At 43.3% G+C, this 18717-nt stretch overlaps 1 protein-coding gene across 4 annotated transcripts in view; it reads right to left on the bottom strand.

Annotated features, from left to right (window-relative positions):
- The window catches only part of SHF (Src homology 2 domain containing F), a 378180-nt gene that overhangs the window by 139971 nt on the left and 219492 nt on the right, over nt 1–18717 (bottom strand). The window lies entirely within an intron of this gene.

The following is an 18717-nucleotide window of genomic DNA, read 5'->3' as shown; positions in this document are numbered from 1 at the left end:
TGGAGCAGAATTGTACAGAGGAATACAATTCAAAAGAAGACCATTCAAATGAGCCCAGTGCGGAGCAGACTATTCGTGTGCCAAGGCCTGCAAAGGTGAAGGGTCAATAGCGAAAGGCCCTTGCACGACAAAATAGGTAAATTGTGCAGGATATTGCCGTTTACCTTGATGTTTTTTACCCGGACGCAGAGGTTGTACGCTCGGACAGGATGGTTCACTAACTGCGATAACCGCTGTTGCTTAGAGGGCAATCGAGTAATGTCTGTGCCACTGAAGGATGGCACTTGAGGGGACAGAGGATTTTGCTGGTATGAGGAAATGGTGAATAGAGAAAAAATTGGTATCACGTGACCTGGGGCAAATGTACAAGCGTGAACATAGCAACCCTAAGGCGAAAAACACCTATCCTCTCTCCAAGTGTGACAAACACTTACAATATGGCACCATGACCTAGGGCAAGTTGCCCTGGAGGCACCTGGTTCTCATTACTGAAACAACATATAAAACAGCAATTTCTGGCTTTTGGAATTGAAGAATTAACTGGAAGTTTGATTTTTATGCAAGAAGGGATCAGCCCTCCATTAGGCCCACTATGATGTGGTGTAACGACCTCTCTCCTAACCTGCATCACTGAAAGATGGCAGCAGGAAAAGATGGGGACCAGGTATGCAGAGATGACATAGGGACTGGGCTCACATGACGCAGAGACAGCTTTTTGTTCCTAATAAACAACTCAAAGTCGTTTTTTAGGTCGAAGCTGTGCTGCCTGGTTTGCTAAAGACTTTGTGCGGACATTCTGGCAGCTTCCCTGGGAATGCATTCAGTTTGTGTTTTGTAACTCATAGTTGCTTGCTTTCTATTTGCTGGCTTTATTTGTTTTAGGCTATCCAGCTTGAGTTAGTCCAGTCCGTGGAGCATAGCCTATTTACTGTATTCTTTCAGGAATGCTAACTTTCTGTAAACAGGCCTTTAAAACTTGTTCTTATCTTGCCACATTTGCTGTGCATTCAAAGACAGATCAAATGTCAGGCTTTTTCTTCAGAGGGAGGTTAATGTTTCCCTGACTTCAAGAGAGAGGATTTGTGTGACAATCTTGCTGTGAAAGAAAATACTTTTTTCTAGCACACAGCAACATTTAATTATCTGGTAATGAACTGTGCAGATATTTTAGAATATATATCGGAATTAGAAAAGCACAAAGGAAGCACATTTTTTGTCATACAGAAGTGAGGTGGAAACAAATATTTTAAAATGAGCAACACAAAGCAATACACTAGGTGATGACATTCCCACACATTATAGTTTGTGCACTGTATACTTTTATCAGTAAAACTGTAGGTCTGTGCAAATGTAATGGTCAATTCAATTGAAAATGTGTTGTCTACAATGGCAGTGCGCTACCACACTATGCCTACACTACACCACTCCACAGCACTACTCAACTCTATGCTCTATGTTCTGACAATCTACAACACGTCACTCCATTCCAAGACACTCGATGACACACCACTCCACAACACTCTTCTCTATGCCACTTCATGGCACACTATGCAACTCCCTCTATGCCATTCCACACCACTTTACTCCACTCTATGCCACTCCACTCCACACCACTATACTCGACTCTATGCCCTTCCATTCTACTTCGCTGTACTCCCTCCACAACACTCCACTCCAAGACACACTACACCAATCCACATCACTCCATGCCACTCCACTCCAATTGCCAATGCTTATTAAGGGTTATATGCCAAAACTTTCAGAATAAATCCACCGTATAGTGGTGATGTGCATTGCATGGGGACAACCAAAAGGAATTATTGAGCCTTGACTTGATCTATAGGTAGCACCTGGCTGGTAAATTCCGTTTTTGTGATATCACTGCATGATAACCAGGTCGAATATGCTGTCAAATTCAACACAAAAGAATACCTAGGTAGTGAGTGAGGAAATTACGCTGAAACTATATTTATAGCTACAGTTCTTTACCAAAATCCCCAAATCTGGCCTCTGTTTTCTCTTTTAAAATATAAGCCTCACTGAAAGTCCTGTAGTTGTTAAGTTCCATTTTGTAAAAAAACATGTAATGGAATTTGGGGTGAGCTATACGTACAGGTCTGATAGGAGTGAAGCAACTTCTCTTTTTCCAAAGTGTTCTTGGCAAGAGAATATGCGTATCTGCATAATTTAAATCCTATGAGTCATGTCATCAATCAGCTGTAGTGCTTTAAGCCCAAAGCAGTACTTAAAAGTACTCCAGATACGGGCTTTCTGCCATCTTGCTCAACACTGGAGGCATTATATTTACAATTTAATGGAAGTGAAGTCAAAGCCCCATATAGTAAATTGATCTATCCCCTATGCACATGCACCCAGGTGGGCCATTGTGCCACTACAAGGTGCAGCTAGACTTGTATCCTTCCACTGCTCACTTTTAGGGAACTATTTTTCTTTTTCGTTAAGCACCCCATAAGAGTGCATGCGTTTTCCAGGTCTCTCCTATGTATGTATGTTCCACATGCCACCGTCTCCCCTGTACTGTTCTGTTGTACTTTCCCTCCTTCCTTTCCCCATTCAGCTTCTTTTATTCAACTCCATCCATTCACCCACTCCCTGGATTGGCCAGTACATTTTAGCCGTGCTGTAGAGCCATGCTGTAGAGCATACACGATGCTGTGTATGGCTAAATAAGAAAAAAAGACCATTGAATCTTTTTTTACATTCATGCATGAATGCATGCATGGTGCATGCATCTACATAATGAGACAGATGTTTTTTTTCCCCTTTCATTTGGTCAGACAATCAACAAAAAAAAGGCCAAAGCATTTTTGGGGAAATTGGTGGGGGGAACCAACACAACCGGTATAGGGAGGCATAGAAGCAATGGGAGAAAGTGGGAAGGGAGGAAACACGGGCACGGGGGCAGACGATTCTTGCTGGTATTGTGGAGGTAGGTAGGGGCCGAAAACACACACAGTGCAGCTGAGTGAGAAGCAACAAGGATGGTGCAGGAGGAAAAGAAAATGAATGGGAGGGACAGCAAAATGAAGCACAGATGGAATCTGTAACAAAAGTAAGCAGGTGAGAAAGCAATGAGAGAGTGGGAGGAAACTAGGGTGAGCACATTATGGAGGGGGCAGGGTAGAACCATAGAGGCGAGAGAGCAGCGCACAGAGGGGAAGAGTAGAAGATTAGTGAGAGAGTTAGATAACGCATGCACTCTTGTGGAGTACTTAAACAAAAAGAAACAAGCATTGGCATAGCCAATAGGTCTTGCCTTTGGGACCTTATAAGTGTTAAGCCATGCAACAGTTGATGTTGTTGCACCAAGGATATCGTGCTGCATAACTAAATACTTATAAGGTTTCAAAGGCGAGACCTATTGGCTATGCCAATGCTTGTTTCAATGGTAGCCGGCGTTGTAGACCGGAACACAGGCTCTCATTGGTCGGTTGGTCTCTCGGAACCCGAGTCTGTCTGAAACCATTCCGACACAGAGTCAATCGGAATGCTTTGCGACCGACATCGCAATCAGGCCCACTATGGTGTAACCATAGGGTACGCATTGGAACGATTAAACTCTCAGCCCCTGATTCTGAGAATAAGGGTGTTTCTTTGTAGAAGAATTAATAATCAAAGGGCCACCTAAAAAAACACCTTTGCAGAAAAGCAGCAAGAATTTAGATTGACACCTTCCCAATTTGGAAAATGACATCAAGTAAAACACAGAGTAAAACAGTGCACTGCCGGACCCAGGCCCCTAAACATCTGAAAACATTGGGCACGCACAAAGGAGGGGCATCGGGCTGTGTAGGTCCACTGTCGCTCATATATTCTCGATACCAGCAGCTGGGACCTGCAGACCTGGTGGACCATAGACTACAAGTAGAAAACTCGGACTATGACTGGTCTGAGCTCCGAGGATCACACAACAAACACTAGGGGAAGCCAGGCTGAAGGCCAGCTGTGATAAAACTCTTCAAAGGGGCACGGGTCCTTAAACGCTTGACAGCAGAAGGACTGAGTAAGACAGACGTCTGCTGGACATGTCTGCCTTCTGAGAGTGATATGGCGCCTATTGTATCGAATACCACGCCCTGAGGCACTACATGTGCAATATTTGGAACATTTTAAAAGAAACACTAGAAATAAGGGTCCATTATTGGGCCAAACAGCTTTACAGCGCCACCTGTCGATGCCACCAGAGATTACACACTCATCTCAAAGACAGTCGACCACAACATTAACAGTAGCTAAGATTTCCACCCTAACACTATGGTAGACTAACAAAATCACCCAGTACGACATGGCTGCAAGTCACGTGTCATACAGTAGCACATGAGAGGTCGATTCACCAACTGAATGATCGAATTAATCAATTTAAAGAGGCTTGGAGAGTTTTTCTTTTTTTTAAAAAAAAAAGCTGAAAAATGGGTATTAATTAATCTGGCGCCTTGCACTTTGTAGCACACTCGAGTCACCCGGGGCTGAGGGACTGGGACACCGCGGTCACACCCACGATTCGATGGAAAAGTGACCACAGGATCCTATCTTTTCCCGCCCTCTGGTCGATGAGGCCTGCAGTGACTATCCTTACATCACCTGTCACTTCTATCCAGAGATGGACTGTACAGATCCAGGGATGACACTCCGCCCTCACTGTGGGCGTGGCCTGTCGGGGACCCTTGTGTACATCATGGTAACCTGTTTGCTCGTCTTCATGCCATCTGAGTGTCATTAGAAATTTTTATAGACTCACTAAATGCCAATAAAGAAATGTTTAAGCAGGATCACTGCCACCCAATTAGTGGCCCAGCGCCGCCTCGGAAACTGTGGACGAGAGCACATGGTTTTTAATTGTGGCTTCCAATTTCACCATACTCTGTGCACTTTGGAAATCACTCTTGGGATGTATTCCGCGGCTCTCGTTTTATGCTAATCTTGAGAGTTCTGAGAAGTCGTCTAAAAGCTTCAACAAAAGTGTCTGGTTACACAAAGGAATGACCTGGATGTTACCTGGGAGTGGAGGCCCTTTCACTAAAATTAGTTTACCAAATTTAACATGGTGGTAATGGTGTGCGCTTTCCAGCAGGAGGAACTGCTTTGTGGTCTTGGTTCTTGTACTTGACCACAATGTTTGATCTTGGACACATCCTAGTCTCTTGTGCCCTTATCTGACGACAAGTGAGCACTTTCACTCAGGATGAATGGAAGAAATAAACTTCAAGGGTTCACTCGTAGGACGGGCGCACCGGGAGGGGTGGGGGAGGGGGTCATTCACACATTCACTGTTTAACTGTGGCTCTCCACTGTCCCTCCTGGCATCGCTAAAGTGAATGTGTCCTGAAGGTGGGCTGTGCACGACCCCTCCGGTGCTGCAGCTCATCCCTCCAACGCAGGCACCCCTTAGCAGTCAAAGAGGAGAACCCCCACCCCCCTAAAAAAGCAGCTTGGGTGCCTCCCTCGGCGGCTTCATCTCTTACACTCTCCCGATGACAATTGTCACCCGTCTCAATGCCACCAGCTCTGAGGCCCAGAGGGACCCGGCCCACTTAAAGCCCCACTTCCAAGGCGTAAAGAGGCGCCAATGAAGGGCAGAACCTGTAAGGGGCAAGCCGTTCAAAAATTACACTCAGCACAATTTAGTGTGTAAAATGTGAGCAAATGTAATTACAAAGTCCCACACATCTGTCTAAAAACGTTGTCCATTTCAGCCATTTCTAAAGTGGATTATATATTTATATATGGGAATCGTATAAGTGATTTAAAAAAGTTAAAAGTGACTTCAAAGAAGTCCTTGTGCCCCTGTGTTAAGGTGTTTGTGTAAAGTGCACACGCTCTCAGGGTACCACCTACGGTCACTAGCATCACCCACCGTCACATTGTAGGTGTATCCCCAAATAACCGGCTTTAACCTCATACTTCACCCCGTTACAAATGCCATTGGCTCCAAGTCACGTGACCAGCAAAGGCGAGCACGCCTTGTCAATGTCTGGACTCGTCGATGATATTTGTATTTTATCATCCAGGAGTCCATCATTTCATCCCCAGGAAAGGATGAAATGTTTAGAAATGCACGAATCATGCGTTAAATGTGGACTCACTTATTGTCTAACACAACCACGGCTTTACGTTCAGACAATTTAATTTACGACAATTTAATTTACGTCTCCGTTGTGATCAGACATGAACCCAAAGATTAAAGACATTTATTTACATTGTTATATGTACACTCTCAGCTCTGTATGTAAAGTAGGGCAATCCCGTTTACATAAGGGCTATTACAGGAGTGAGGCCTCACTTCCTGTGATGTCACTGCATGTGGCGTCATTGCAAATATTAATTACCTCCGCCCCCCACTGATTTCTTACAACTTGTGCTCAGACACGTGGGGATAGTGAAGCACTCCCTACACTAGTAAAAGCAGCAATGCCTGCAATAGATTAAGCTGTTTTATGGGCCTACTTAACTTCGATCCTTGGCTCACTGGTCATTGCAAGAGAGAAGGAAAAACACTGGAAGACTAGATTGCAAAAATAGGATGGGGGTGGGGGGGCAAGGTGCTGCAGCAGAGAGAAAAGGATGTTTTTAATGACAAAGACAAAATAAGTTTGAGATAAATGCTTACAGGAAGAAACGAAAAGTGCAAATAAGGAAAGTTAAGAGAAAGCAGGATGGCAAGCAGGCACAAACGAAGAAAGAAAAGAAGGAAATAAGGATGGAAAAAGGAAGAGTAAAAGAAGGAAATAAATAATGAATTAATGAATGAATTCGAACTACTATCTGGTTTTGCATTTGTTTGCGAATGCTTTTAGAAGTATAGGAAAGGTTGTATCGTAATGTGTTGCATCCTGGCGGCTGCTTGGCATGAAGAGGGTAGATTAAATGTGAATCTTCACACATTAAATAAAGCGTTGGATAGTGTTAAGCCGGTTTCTAGGCACTCTCAGTTCAGGGAATTGAAGCACGCGAGGGGAAGCTGCCTGTGCAGATCTGGTCATCTAGAAGCGCACAATTTAAAATTCCATGTGCAGCGTCGGTGACTGGTCACTGAATAGAAGAAATAACAAGCGTGTCCGCGCCTCGCGCTGGCAGCAGGGGGAGGGGAGAGAGGAGGGGGCCTGCGCCTGTTTCCCTTGCGGGAGCGAGCAGGAACCATATGTTAATTACAGACATATGGTTTGAAAGCTCGCTCCCGCAAGGGGAACGCCAAACGTGCACGCGTTGCCATTCAAAGCAATGCGTGCATGTTTTTGGGACACAAACTCGATCGATTTCAAAAGGTCTTTTTAGGTCTCGCCTGAGACAGCGCTTTAGCGCTGCTCTGGCGAGACTTATAGTAAGCACTTTTGGAAGTGCAAACGAGTGCTTTCAGGCCGCCAACTACAGTGCATGTGCTCCGGGCGCGCGCACCATTTGGCAGCCTGAAAGCACTCGTTGTCTTTCACTTTCGCGGCCGCTCGGCCGCTTTGATGTTTGATCACTTTCACTTTCGCGGCCGCACTTTAACAAGCTCCCGTTATGCAATTTGGCAAGATTCTGTCACTTCGCGGTTAACTTCCTTGTATATTTATGAAGTGCACTGCTTTGACTTCAAGCCCACACGCGCTGTTTTAATCAATTGCTTTCTGTTCCATTATCAGCCGCCCTCCACCCTCCGAACACAAACACAGCAGAAGCAGTCCTCCGGTGGTCCGCCCATTCTGCGAGCAGGCCTCCACCATCTCCCTGCTCAGGTAGGGAGAAGCCCGCCGAGGCGTACTGCACATTGGCAGACACAAATGTCGGACATCGGCAATCTGAAACTTGACCTTGCCAATGCTTGTTATCTTCGCTCCGGAACCACTCACGTATACTTAGATGCCCCTACTCGAGCTGTAGACCTAAATGTTTCCTAGTAAGACAGGACATAGCACAGCGCTGTCACTGGCAGTGGACATCAAAGACGTAAACAAATTTGCCTATAATCAGAGTCCAGCCCCCTTTGCAGAGCAAGCTACCCCCGGCCGGGGCCTAGCCTTCCCAAATGGAGCATATGTTTGCCCACACCCCAGGCCCCGTGCAGCTGGCTCACCCCCGCAGAGTAGGCCTGGCATGTGAGGGGGCTGGCAGGCACAGCATCAAAGCCCAGAGTGCGCTGTACCAACCCTGCGTGGCATCCCCCAGCCCGAGGGACATCTACGGCCTTTGTGCACGGTGGTCGCACCCACCGAACAGGGCACACGGCTTCTGGAAGGGATTATGCATGTGCAGTGATGTGTGTGCCAGCCTCTTACTTGCTTTTAAATATGAATTTCACATTGACGCGGCGCCTTAAAGCCATGGATACCACATATGGCACTACTGCTTACACAGTGGGCAGTGCCAGTATTAAACATCGGCACACCGGCTCCGAGACGAATGCAATATTGACCCTACTGTGACACTGATGAAGCCATAAACAGAAATGAACACTTGTTTAGATAACCAGCCTGATTTCACAATAGTTTAAGGCGCCCCTCACGTTCAATAATTATATCACACCTGAATCCATTCATATCTAAGAATTAGACCATTTCACTAAAACAGTAAAATAATAAATAGAAAGATAAAATAGCTTTACTTATAGTGGTATCAACATTAAATCCTTCTTATAGTTATTATCATTATTAATATCAATAATAACTATTGCAGTCCTATAATTATTGTATTGGCGTTATTATTTTACTTGTTATTATTACTGTTGTCTTTTTTTGTTAGTACTTTTTTTTGTCTCATGTCTTTGGCATGCTAGTCTATATTTTCAGCTAATAGGCAAATCTTTTTTTCCCACCATTCTCTCTCTCCACTTTTATTACCTTTCATTCTCTTTGCCTATCTCAGCCTCTTCTTCCATGATAACTTTTCCCCTTCTTTCTTGCAGTCCCACTGCGCTCTCTCTCTCTCTCTGTCTCTCTCTCTCTCTCCCTTTGTCTGTCTCTCTCTCTCGCTCCCTCTTTCTTTCCCGCTCCCTCTCTCTTTCTTTCCCTCTCTCTTTCTCTCTCCCCTCTCTCTCTCTCTCTCTTTCTCTCTCTCCCTTCATTTCTCTCTTTCTTTCCCTCTAGCTCTCCTCTCTCTCTCGCTCTCTCTCTACTCCTCTCTCTCTCGCTCTCTCTCTACCCCTCTCTCTCTCCCTCTTCTTTCCCTGTCAGTTTCTCGCCCTCTCTCTCTTTCTCTCTCTCTCTCTTTCTCTCTCTCTCTCTCTCTCTCTCTCTCTCCCCCCCTCTCTCTCTCTTTCCTTCCCTCTCTCCCGCTCTTTCTCTCTCCCACTCTCTTTCTTTCTTTCTCTCTCCCACTCTTTCTCTCTCTCCCCCCTCGCTTCTTCCATGATGACTTTTCTCCATCTTTCTTGCTGTCCCACTGTGCTTTGTCTCTCTCCTCCCCTCTCCCTCCCTCTCTCTTTCTTTCACTCTCTCTTTCTCTCCCTCTCTCCCCCCTCTCTTTCATTCCCTCTCTCATTCTGTTTCTCTTTCTCTCTCTCTCTATTTCTCTCTCCCACTCTAGCTTTCTTTCCCCCCTCTCTCTTTCCCTCTCTCTTTCCCTCTCTCTCTCCCTTTCTCTCTCCCCCTCTATCTCTCTCCCTCTCTCTTTCTCTCTCTTTCGTTCCCTCTCGCTCTACTCTCTCTCTCCGCCTCTCTCTCTTTCTTTCTCTATCTCTCTCCCCTCTCTCTCTCTCCCTCCCTCTTCTCTCCATCTCTTTCTATCCCTCTCACTTTTTCTGTCCCTCTCTCTCTCCCTCTCTCCCTCCCCCTCTCTCTTTCTTTCGCTCTTTCTCTCTCTCTCGCACACACACACACACTCTTTTTCCCGAGATCCATATATTTATAACCACATCTTAAACTTATGGTGGTGCGATAGGTGGCACTGCCTCCTTGTGATTGCTCCCTGATGGAAAAAATGCAAAATGTAAAAAATATTCAGTCTCTAATTTGTATTCATGGCTACAAAACCAATGCTTGATTTCCAAAATGTGGTAAACCATACATTGCTAACAACCTTCCTCAAATATGCTTTTTACACAGCATAAAGTGAATATAAACTGCTTTCTTAGCACCACAAAACATTTTTTTAGGTCTCGCCTAGGCAGCATTAGGGTTAGTAATGCTCATTAAGAAAACATTTATGGTTGTGGTTGAAGCAAAATCAGCTAATAATTTTAAGGATGTTGGATCACCAGCATGTGTCAGATAGCTAAGTTAACAGAAAATACAGAACATGAGTAGATAAACTGGTGGAATAATTTTTGGTTATAAATGGAACGTCGACAGATGAGGCAAGGATGAAAAAGCATGTACCAATGACTGGTAACAACAAGCATTTGCAATGCAATATGTCTCACATTTACGCGAGTTTAAGCTATTAGCATTGTAAATGACAATGCGTTTTATTTATATTTCAAAAACCAAAACATAAATAAAAGGCCTTTTTATTTACAATGCCAATAGCTCATGCTCAGGTAAATGCGAGACCTGTTGCATTGCAAATGCTTGTTTCCTATGCAGCCCATGCGCGTTGCGTAGGCAAGACCTAAAAAAAGTAGTGCTGAAAAAGCGAGCAGTGCAAGGACATGCTTCACGGGATAAACAAACATAAAAAGAGGAGGGAAAGCACGCACATGCTAACTAGTTGGAAGCAAGCAAATAAGAGACAATAAACTCGACCCATGGTAAGCGAATGATAGGGTACAAGCTCACTGTAAGCTAACAATACATCTTGCAACAGAGCGCGCAAGCACTGCCTTGTAGGCTAAACCTAAAAAGAGAGTGTTGCAGCTGGAGTTAGTAAATCAGTTAAAATTCATTTTCAATACTCTCCGCATTTAATGTGGAGGCTACACGTTTCAAGGTTGAACCAAATTTGCAGCAGGTCAATACATTCACACTGGATGGATCCAATGTAAGAGGAGTAACGAAACAGACCTTAGTGGGACACAGCAAAGAGACTCATCGCTGATATTAATATATGACGCACAAGGCCTCTCGGGCACACAAGGGAACATTTGCACACAAAATTACTCCTGCTCACAGTGCAACCCTTTCATCCCAGACTCTAGACTAGGCTGAGGAAGCACAACAGATCTCTCTGACGAAATGGAGTCCTCAGTGAAAGGCTGCAGATTTTAAATTGCCTTTCAAGCGCAAACTTCCATAGGAATAACCAGAAGCGGAGAAGCGCTGCGAACCCCCACTTCTCACCCAATTTTATTGCGCTTCCGTTTCGATGCGATCGGTAATAGAAAATTGTTATCAGTAACTCAGGGGAAGATACAGTGATGCAGGACTCTTAGTATTAACTCAAACTAGTTTTTCTCAGCCCACTTTTTATCAAGGTTTTGAATTGTGTTTGACAGCTAAACTATGCTCCAGAGACACTTCTTTCATATTGTGCGTGCGACCAGCATACATTATTAACTGGAATTAATTTGAAGAGCCGAAATTCAAGAGTTACAGTTCAAAATATAACATTGTTACTAGCCTTTAGTAAGCCCACAAAATCGTCAGACTACACTTAATTTAAAATACTACCGTGCAAACAACCCACAAGAACTATTGTCTTCCTTGTGGTATTCTTAAAATTACACTTTCACTTATTAAATACTACATTTACTACTGTTACCCAACAGAGCATGGTTTAGCAGCTGTTGCCTTGTACATGTTTTAAACTATGTTGCCTAATTGCTGCAAACTTTTGGATTTGTACTGGACAACCTATAATCTCCAAAAGAGAGGTGAAACTGCACTTCTCTGTGTGAATTCTTGCTACCCAATAGGTGCTGGTTGTTGATATTGTCGAATCTAAGAAATAACACGCCTTTGTAAACTGCACCGTAGGACTAGGCCTCACTTAGGAGTAGATCTGAAACACTCCTGTATCGGTATTCATCAGGTTAAACTAGCTTAGTGTGATAAAAGAAATCCCCTACTTATACTGGAGAGCTTAAATAAAGTTTGGTTGTAGTACAATCCACAAATATTTAGCCGTCTTTAGTCTGTGCTGGCTGATAGTTTCTGAGCGCAGTGAGGATAGCCACCCTGATAAAGGACACGTGAAGGTCAGCATATACACCAGACCCAGTCAACTTTCTTTGTGTACGACTGGGTAAGAGATAATTAAGTCACATTTTTAACATGCAATACAAAGAATGTAAGTTGGGGCGCTTTTCAGTTTAAGTGGAGAAGGGCCACAGTAAAGGGAGGCGATCCCACATCAGTGACATCCTGCAGTGCCCGCAGGAAAATCTGTTTCAGGATGAGAATTAGTCACTCGGATTAGTAAAACGATATCCTATAATCACTCCGGATTTTGTGAGTCCATAAATTTTAGCTAGAGGCAGCTGCATGCTACACCAGTGCTACACAAGGCGCCCAAGACAAGCACGAAGCGTCTCCCCCTGAGCTCAAAGCGGCCACCTCTCCACCGAGCTTCGGAAAAGCTCTGAAAACCAGGCTGTTTAGCCACGATTAGTTCTGGCTGCCTATTTCTCCTGCTACTTACTGGTAGCGCCAAGGCGCCTTTGGGTATACCTTGCCATTTATAAAATTGAAATGAAATCAAGAAAGTGACTTAAGCAAACATATTTTGAACATGTTGAAAGGTAAAACACCAATCAAGTCTATCGGGAAGGTGGAAACTCGTGACCCTTGCTCTCTTCAGTAAAGCCTGCTAATCCGGATAAGAGCCAGGCCCCCAGTACACGTAAATCAACTCCTCACAGGTATAAGTTGCTGAATCAATTATGCAAAACGAAGACAGGAACACGCGTATATCCCCAATTTAGATGGATTGTGTTGTATTCTTATACATATACAGCGATGTACCAGCGCCTAGCAACAGGGTCCCTCTGTGGAATCTAGATTCTAGAAACGACAGAAGGACCTTGGCTGAGGAGCTGAGAGGATGCATCTGGGGGTCCGTATGAATATGCTTCAATAAAGATCTCCTTACAATAAAAGGTGTCCTGTATTCCCAAAAGATAGAACTCATAATCGACCAGCAGCAATACTTCAGATTGCTTGGAAAAGAGTCTGTTTTCTAGAGTCCTAAAATTAGTAAAATCTTCTGCAAGGAAATATATAGGGGAAATATATAGGACATACAAGACTATTTCCTTTAGACAGTTGTAGCGATTTTTACAACCTCTCTATAGAGTCTTGTTCTGCATATGAGACAAGCCTATGTACTCAATTTCAAACACTATCAAAGCCTACAGAGCCGCAAGCCATCTCTGAATGGCAAGTGACTTTTTATGAATTATAAGAATGCAATATCAAGTCAAATAATGCCCACTTGGTGGGGCAATAATGGGGCATGCACACATTCCCAAAATCTTCAGTTTTAGGGCCTTAATAAGAACTACATTGACTGACATATTCGGATGATCATGGTCTTTAATTATTAGTAGATACTCTTTTTTTAATTCTAGTTTCTTGTATAAAAGTGGGCATCGTAAATTGAAAACATATGGAGAGCACAGTTACCATATGAAGACTATACCCTCGCACCCAAGAGACGCTTGACAAATAAATTGTACAATTTGCATATTTTAAACTATTGATGTATACAGTTTCACTCGGGTCCACCCAAAACATGAGAACATAAGCAATGCAAAGCCTATTTATGTTTCCCCTTAACCTACAGTTTTACCTAAAAAGGTCACCACTGGGGGCGCTATGATTCATTCTCCATGTGTAACCTCATTGGAGAGGTTATCCTCTGGGCGGGGGATTAAGGTCACGAATCAGGCTTGCGGCTCAAACAGAGCACCATCAATAATTAAGGGAATGTCATTTCCATTCATTTACTTTAACAGGATACAGGTACTTAAATAAACGACCCCCTCAGCATGATCCTTCTTTCGCAGACTGACTGCTTCTTCTTACGCCCTTCCAAGTAGATCATACACTCTTGCGTTCAACACCACTCTTTTCTGAAGCTGGAATCGAATTTTTTTTTGTTTAGATATTTCCCTCTGATTCACAAACCCATCTCTCTCCTCTATTACATTTTCATCTGGAAGACACCATTCTGTCTCTTAGGGAACACTGTGTGCCTCTGTTAGGTTCATGCTCCCTGCAACTGCATGGAGAAAGGAAAATGTTCTTCCATTTTAAGCCACATAGCTTTTTTGATATTGGTGAGCACCCGATATATCCGGCACAAAATTTGGCAGACAGCAGTGAAATCGATATAGAAATTTATTACACCGTGGATGCCTCTAAAAATGGGTTATGTAATCCTCATTAGTTATTAATTGTGCAAATTTTGCTTTACTTCTTTTGACAGCAACGAATATAGAAGCAAGGATTTTAACACTATGCGAGAAGAGTGAAGATGTGACCATATATTATAAGAAATAAAGTACCCTCTACAGTAAAAGGATACTGGAAGTCACCTCTCAGTTCCATGATCGGGACAAGTCTTCTTAAGCTACAGAGTGCTCTCTTGGCACATCAAGATTACTAACGGAACATGGGGATACAACTATACTTTGCAGATTATAAAAGGCTGGCATTTCACCCACCCAGCACCTAAGATGCATCCCAAATACAAACGTACAAGGACAAACACACTTCTCTTACTTTTACGAAACATCCATCCGCTCAAAGCATGTCCAGGAGTGTGATGCAGACTCATCCACTCCACAGGTTCTGCTCTGCCTCTGTTTGCTCATGTTGGCATTCCACACTCATTCCTCACCCCAGGCACCAATTTGTTTCTGCAATTGATTTTCTGTTCTTCTCTGTTGTTCTGTTGCTCATTACTTCGTGCTCCTCTGTCTATACATGCCAAGAATAACACTCTTGGCGAAACGAGAGGAGAAATGCTTTTGTTCTGCAGCCTGTAGCACTGCACAAAGCGCGTTACCTTCGCCGTTGTTAACGGATAGATCAACGTTTGCGGACATGATGGTCATAGTCATCCAAAATCTCAATAGTTAAACAACGTGGACGAGGCTTACAGCACAAGATTACTCACTGACATTTAGAGAGATGGAGCTTTAGTGACCTCACAAATGTACGTAATGCAAGCTATCAATGCACATAGTGATAAGCATTTATGAGCTCTGAAACAGTCGCAGGTAATGAAAAGGCATAGATGGAATACTGTCGTTATTCAGGTCACGAGACAATGGCGATAGCCTCAGATGCACTGCATTAGTACTCTGGGGCCAGGGCCACGAGGCCCGCCTTGGATGCACTTCATTTGGATTGTGGGGCAGAGTTGATGAACTTTCAAAGCTAGTCCTCTAGAAGAGACTTTGGCAAAGGTCTTCCTTACCGTAGATAAAATCTCATTTGGTGATGGGGGTATTGGTTTATTTATTTGTCGTTTTGTACATCACAGACGTGACCGTTGTGTGACGGAGCACTTTGCATCAGAACAAGTTGCATCAAAATAAGGATATAAAAGGAGGCTACACACATCGCCTACTTAAAGAACTTAAGAGTTAGCAAAAGAAAGAAGATATAGAAATACAGCTTAACTCAATGGAAGGGAAACAAAAAGAATAACAATACATTTCCAGATATAGAAAGTAAGGAATTATTGTTGGAACAAATAATCTCATGAGTTTGTGTGTGATAATGTCATCCACCCAACAAGAGTTTTTAACTAAGGGGACTCTTTACTCTGTCATAGTTGCGTGCTTTTTCAGAAAACCCAATTCAAATAAAACGCAGAAGTGATGTTTGAAAAGGAGTATTTTCTTTTCTTTCCTAAAGGTATCATACATTTGGTCTGCATTCCAAACTTTTGGTGCCCTCAGAGAGAATGACTAGTTAAGTGCCCTCTTTACTGCAGATCTGTAGTTCATGTAGAATGGTGCCAGAATTGCGTAATTCGCAATGCCTACGAGAGGACTTATTTTTTGAATAATTGATTTGGGGACTCAGAATGAAGGAATGTATGAATGATGTTGGCTTATTTCAGGGTGCTCCATGCTCTAAAGTCAAGTCAGTGTAATCAAGGTTGAAGTGAGGTGGTTATATTTCCTGGCTCCATGGACCAATCTGGTTGCTGCATGAAGGCCTGCTGTCACTGGACTAGGTGGATTTTTGGGGACTAGGTGGATTTTTGGTTTAAGAGCCAACCAAGTGTTGGTACAGTCTAGAGAGGACCAGGGATTGCACTACTTGTATAACATCTTCTTCAGATATTAAGGGGTGAGCGCCATCAGAAGCCTTAGTTGGAACTGTGCTCCTTTAGCCAGTGAGTTTACCTGTGGATGTTGAGATACTTGTCAAGTATAAAACTTTGCAGTTTGGCGGATTCAATGCGGGAAGGACGACGGTCTTATAAGGTGAGGGAGTACAACCATTATTATTTTGGGGTTAAGCAGTTCGGTCGTAGAAATCAATATGAAATCTGTTTTTGACAGATTGAGTTTGAGGAGATAGCATGCCATCCGGGAATTATTATTTTCCAAGATCTATGCCAGGATAAGCTTCTTCTAGGATTATTATTTTCAAATGTAGCTTCTGGGAAGAATATTTGCAAATTAATCAGTGTACATATGCTGGAGTATTTTTTTAAAATTTTTATTAGCTCGGATCCTAGGAGTTCCATGTACACATTGTAGACCGTGAGGAACATAATGGAATCCGAAGGAACTCCTTGGACAAGGAAGAGGAGGAGGGCTAGAACACACGTTTGCAATCTCCATACGTTGGTAGCCATTTTTCAGGTACGACAAGAATCAGCTGGGTCACATTCCTCTAAATCCCATTCTCTCACTGAAGATTTTCAAGAGTGAGCTGATCCTGCTGAAGGATTCAGAAGAGTGAGGAAGCAGGAGTTGGCTTTATCGGGGATAAAAACAGCTTTGTCTAGGTTTTGGAGCACTGTAATTTTGGTACTGCAGCTTGACCTAAAGCATGAAAAGTAGTCAGAGCAGGTTGTTTTCTGCAATGCGTTGTCTAACTTGTTTGCCGACATGCTTCTGCTATCTCTATTTTAAAAAAAAGTTGGTTCAACTCACGTTGATTGTTATCTTTGGTGTCTGATTCAGGATATTTCAGCAGAGGAGTAACTGGACTAATCTTAAGGCATTGTGCTTACAGCATGCTGAGAAAGGTGCATTTATGAGGTGCGCCCACAGTGTCGTTAGGGAGGGATTCATTTCTTTAATGATGGAATTTGGAATAGCATCAATAAAACTCGAGAGGTGGTGAAGATTTTTCTGAAATCAAATGGAAAAAAATCTCTGAATTCAAACCAATTTCATTTTCTTTAATTTTTTGTTTGGAGAAAGAGGTGAAAGGTTCAGAGTTTTATTAATCTTGTTTGCTAGGGTACAGAGTCGGTCAGAGGTTTTGTTGATTGTTGGACAAGTAAAAAATAAATTGGGATAATTATTTGCATTGACTGAAAGACTATTTGGCCTTGAAAATAAGTTTATTGTATATTTTTTTCTTTCTCAGGGGTCTTTTTTTAGGTTCTCCGTTGATGTATTGTCACCATCATCCTTCTACCTGTCCGAGGGTTTTTTACCATGGTTGAGCAGGATTTGAGAAAAAGATCAGGCCGGCCTTTAGTGTACCATGTCCTATGCAGTGATACTGGTCAGCAAGGAGTGTCTGGAAGTCCCTTACCTGGGCAGGTTTTGGACTTTAAAGTAGCTGGATCCTGATTTAATAAACAGAGTGTAGAAGCTTTTGAAACAGAAAGAGGGTAGAAAGTGCAATGTTCTGATCCTGTGGCTCAATGCAATCTCTGGAGCATTGTGTCTGTACTTCAGGGGAATCCTTTATCATAAGCCCTGCCCTGTGGAGGTTGTTTGTTGGGGGTTATCCTGATGTAATCCTCGTTTAAGGGCTGTTGCGTGCCAGGCACTTTTATCTGGCAGAAACGCACTGTCGAGCAACACCCTCCTCTCCCAACTAAGCCCACAAACTAGGAACTGTTAGTTACAGGGAGTTATCCAGAAGACAACTCTTCACGGCAGGTCCATTCTCACTATGCTAAAACTAAGGGTCAGTTCTCCTCCTGGAGCATCAGGTAAAGGGAGAAGTGTACTAATTAGATCAGACTACTACGGGTTTTCAAACTCCTTTGTCTGTGTATGTAGGCAAAGCTTGGAGAGAGGTGTAATTATGCTGCACTTTCAGACGTTTGGAACTACTTCGAAGATCTAATCCCCACCGTAGCATTTATTCAGCTTTATAGGGTCTAGCAGCATTGTGAGAATACCCACATGGGACATGAAGGAATGCCCTAACTACCCAATGTGTGATGCAGAGCTCTAGGGGAAGGAATTATTTAAATCTACCAGGCAGAGAGAGGGGAACACATAAGGGTTCCCAGAACAAATGAGTGAAGACAAACCTCTCCAGCAGAGAGAAGGAACATGCCTAGAACCTCAATGGATAGTGGGACAAAGCTCTCTAAAGCTATGGGATGTATTGGAAAGACTTCATGAACCGAGATAATTTTTCGCCCTAATTCAATCAAGAATTTCAACTATCTACCAACAATAATATCCCTTCACAAAACGAATAAAGTCTCCCCAAGAGTAGAAATCTATAGCATAAAAAGGATTGCCCTCATTTACAGCTTGTGGGGAAAAAATCCCTCCAAATCGGGCCCACCCACTCCCTTTCAAGAAACCGCTGTAGGGGCATAACTGAACTCATACAGGACATGTAATAAAGCCATTTTCATTAACAGAAAACACCTCAGTGGGCATTCTCCTTTCACGAT

Source organism: Triturus cristatus, chromosome 3_1, assembly GCF_964204655.1.
Source record: "Triturus cristatus chromosome 3_1, aTriCri1.1, whole genome shotgun sequence".
Lineage (NCBI taxonomy): Eukaryota > Metazoa > Chordata > Amphibia > Caudata > Salamandridae > Triturus > Triturus cristatus.
This window is presented reverse-complemented; position numbering and strand designations above follow the sequence as displayed.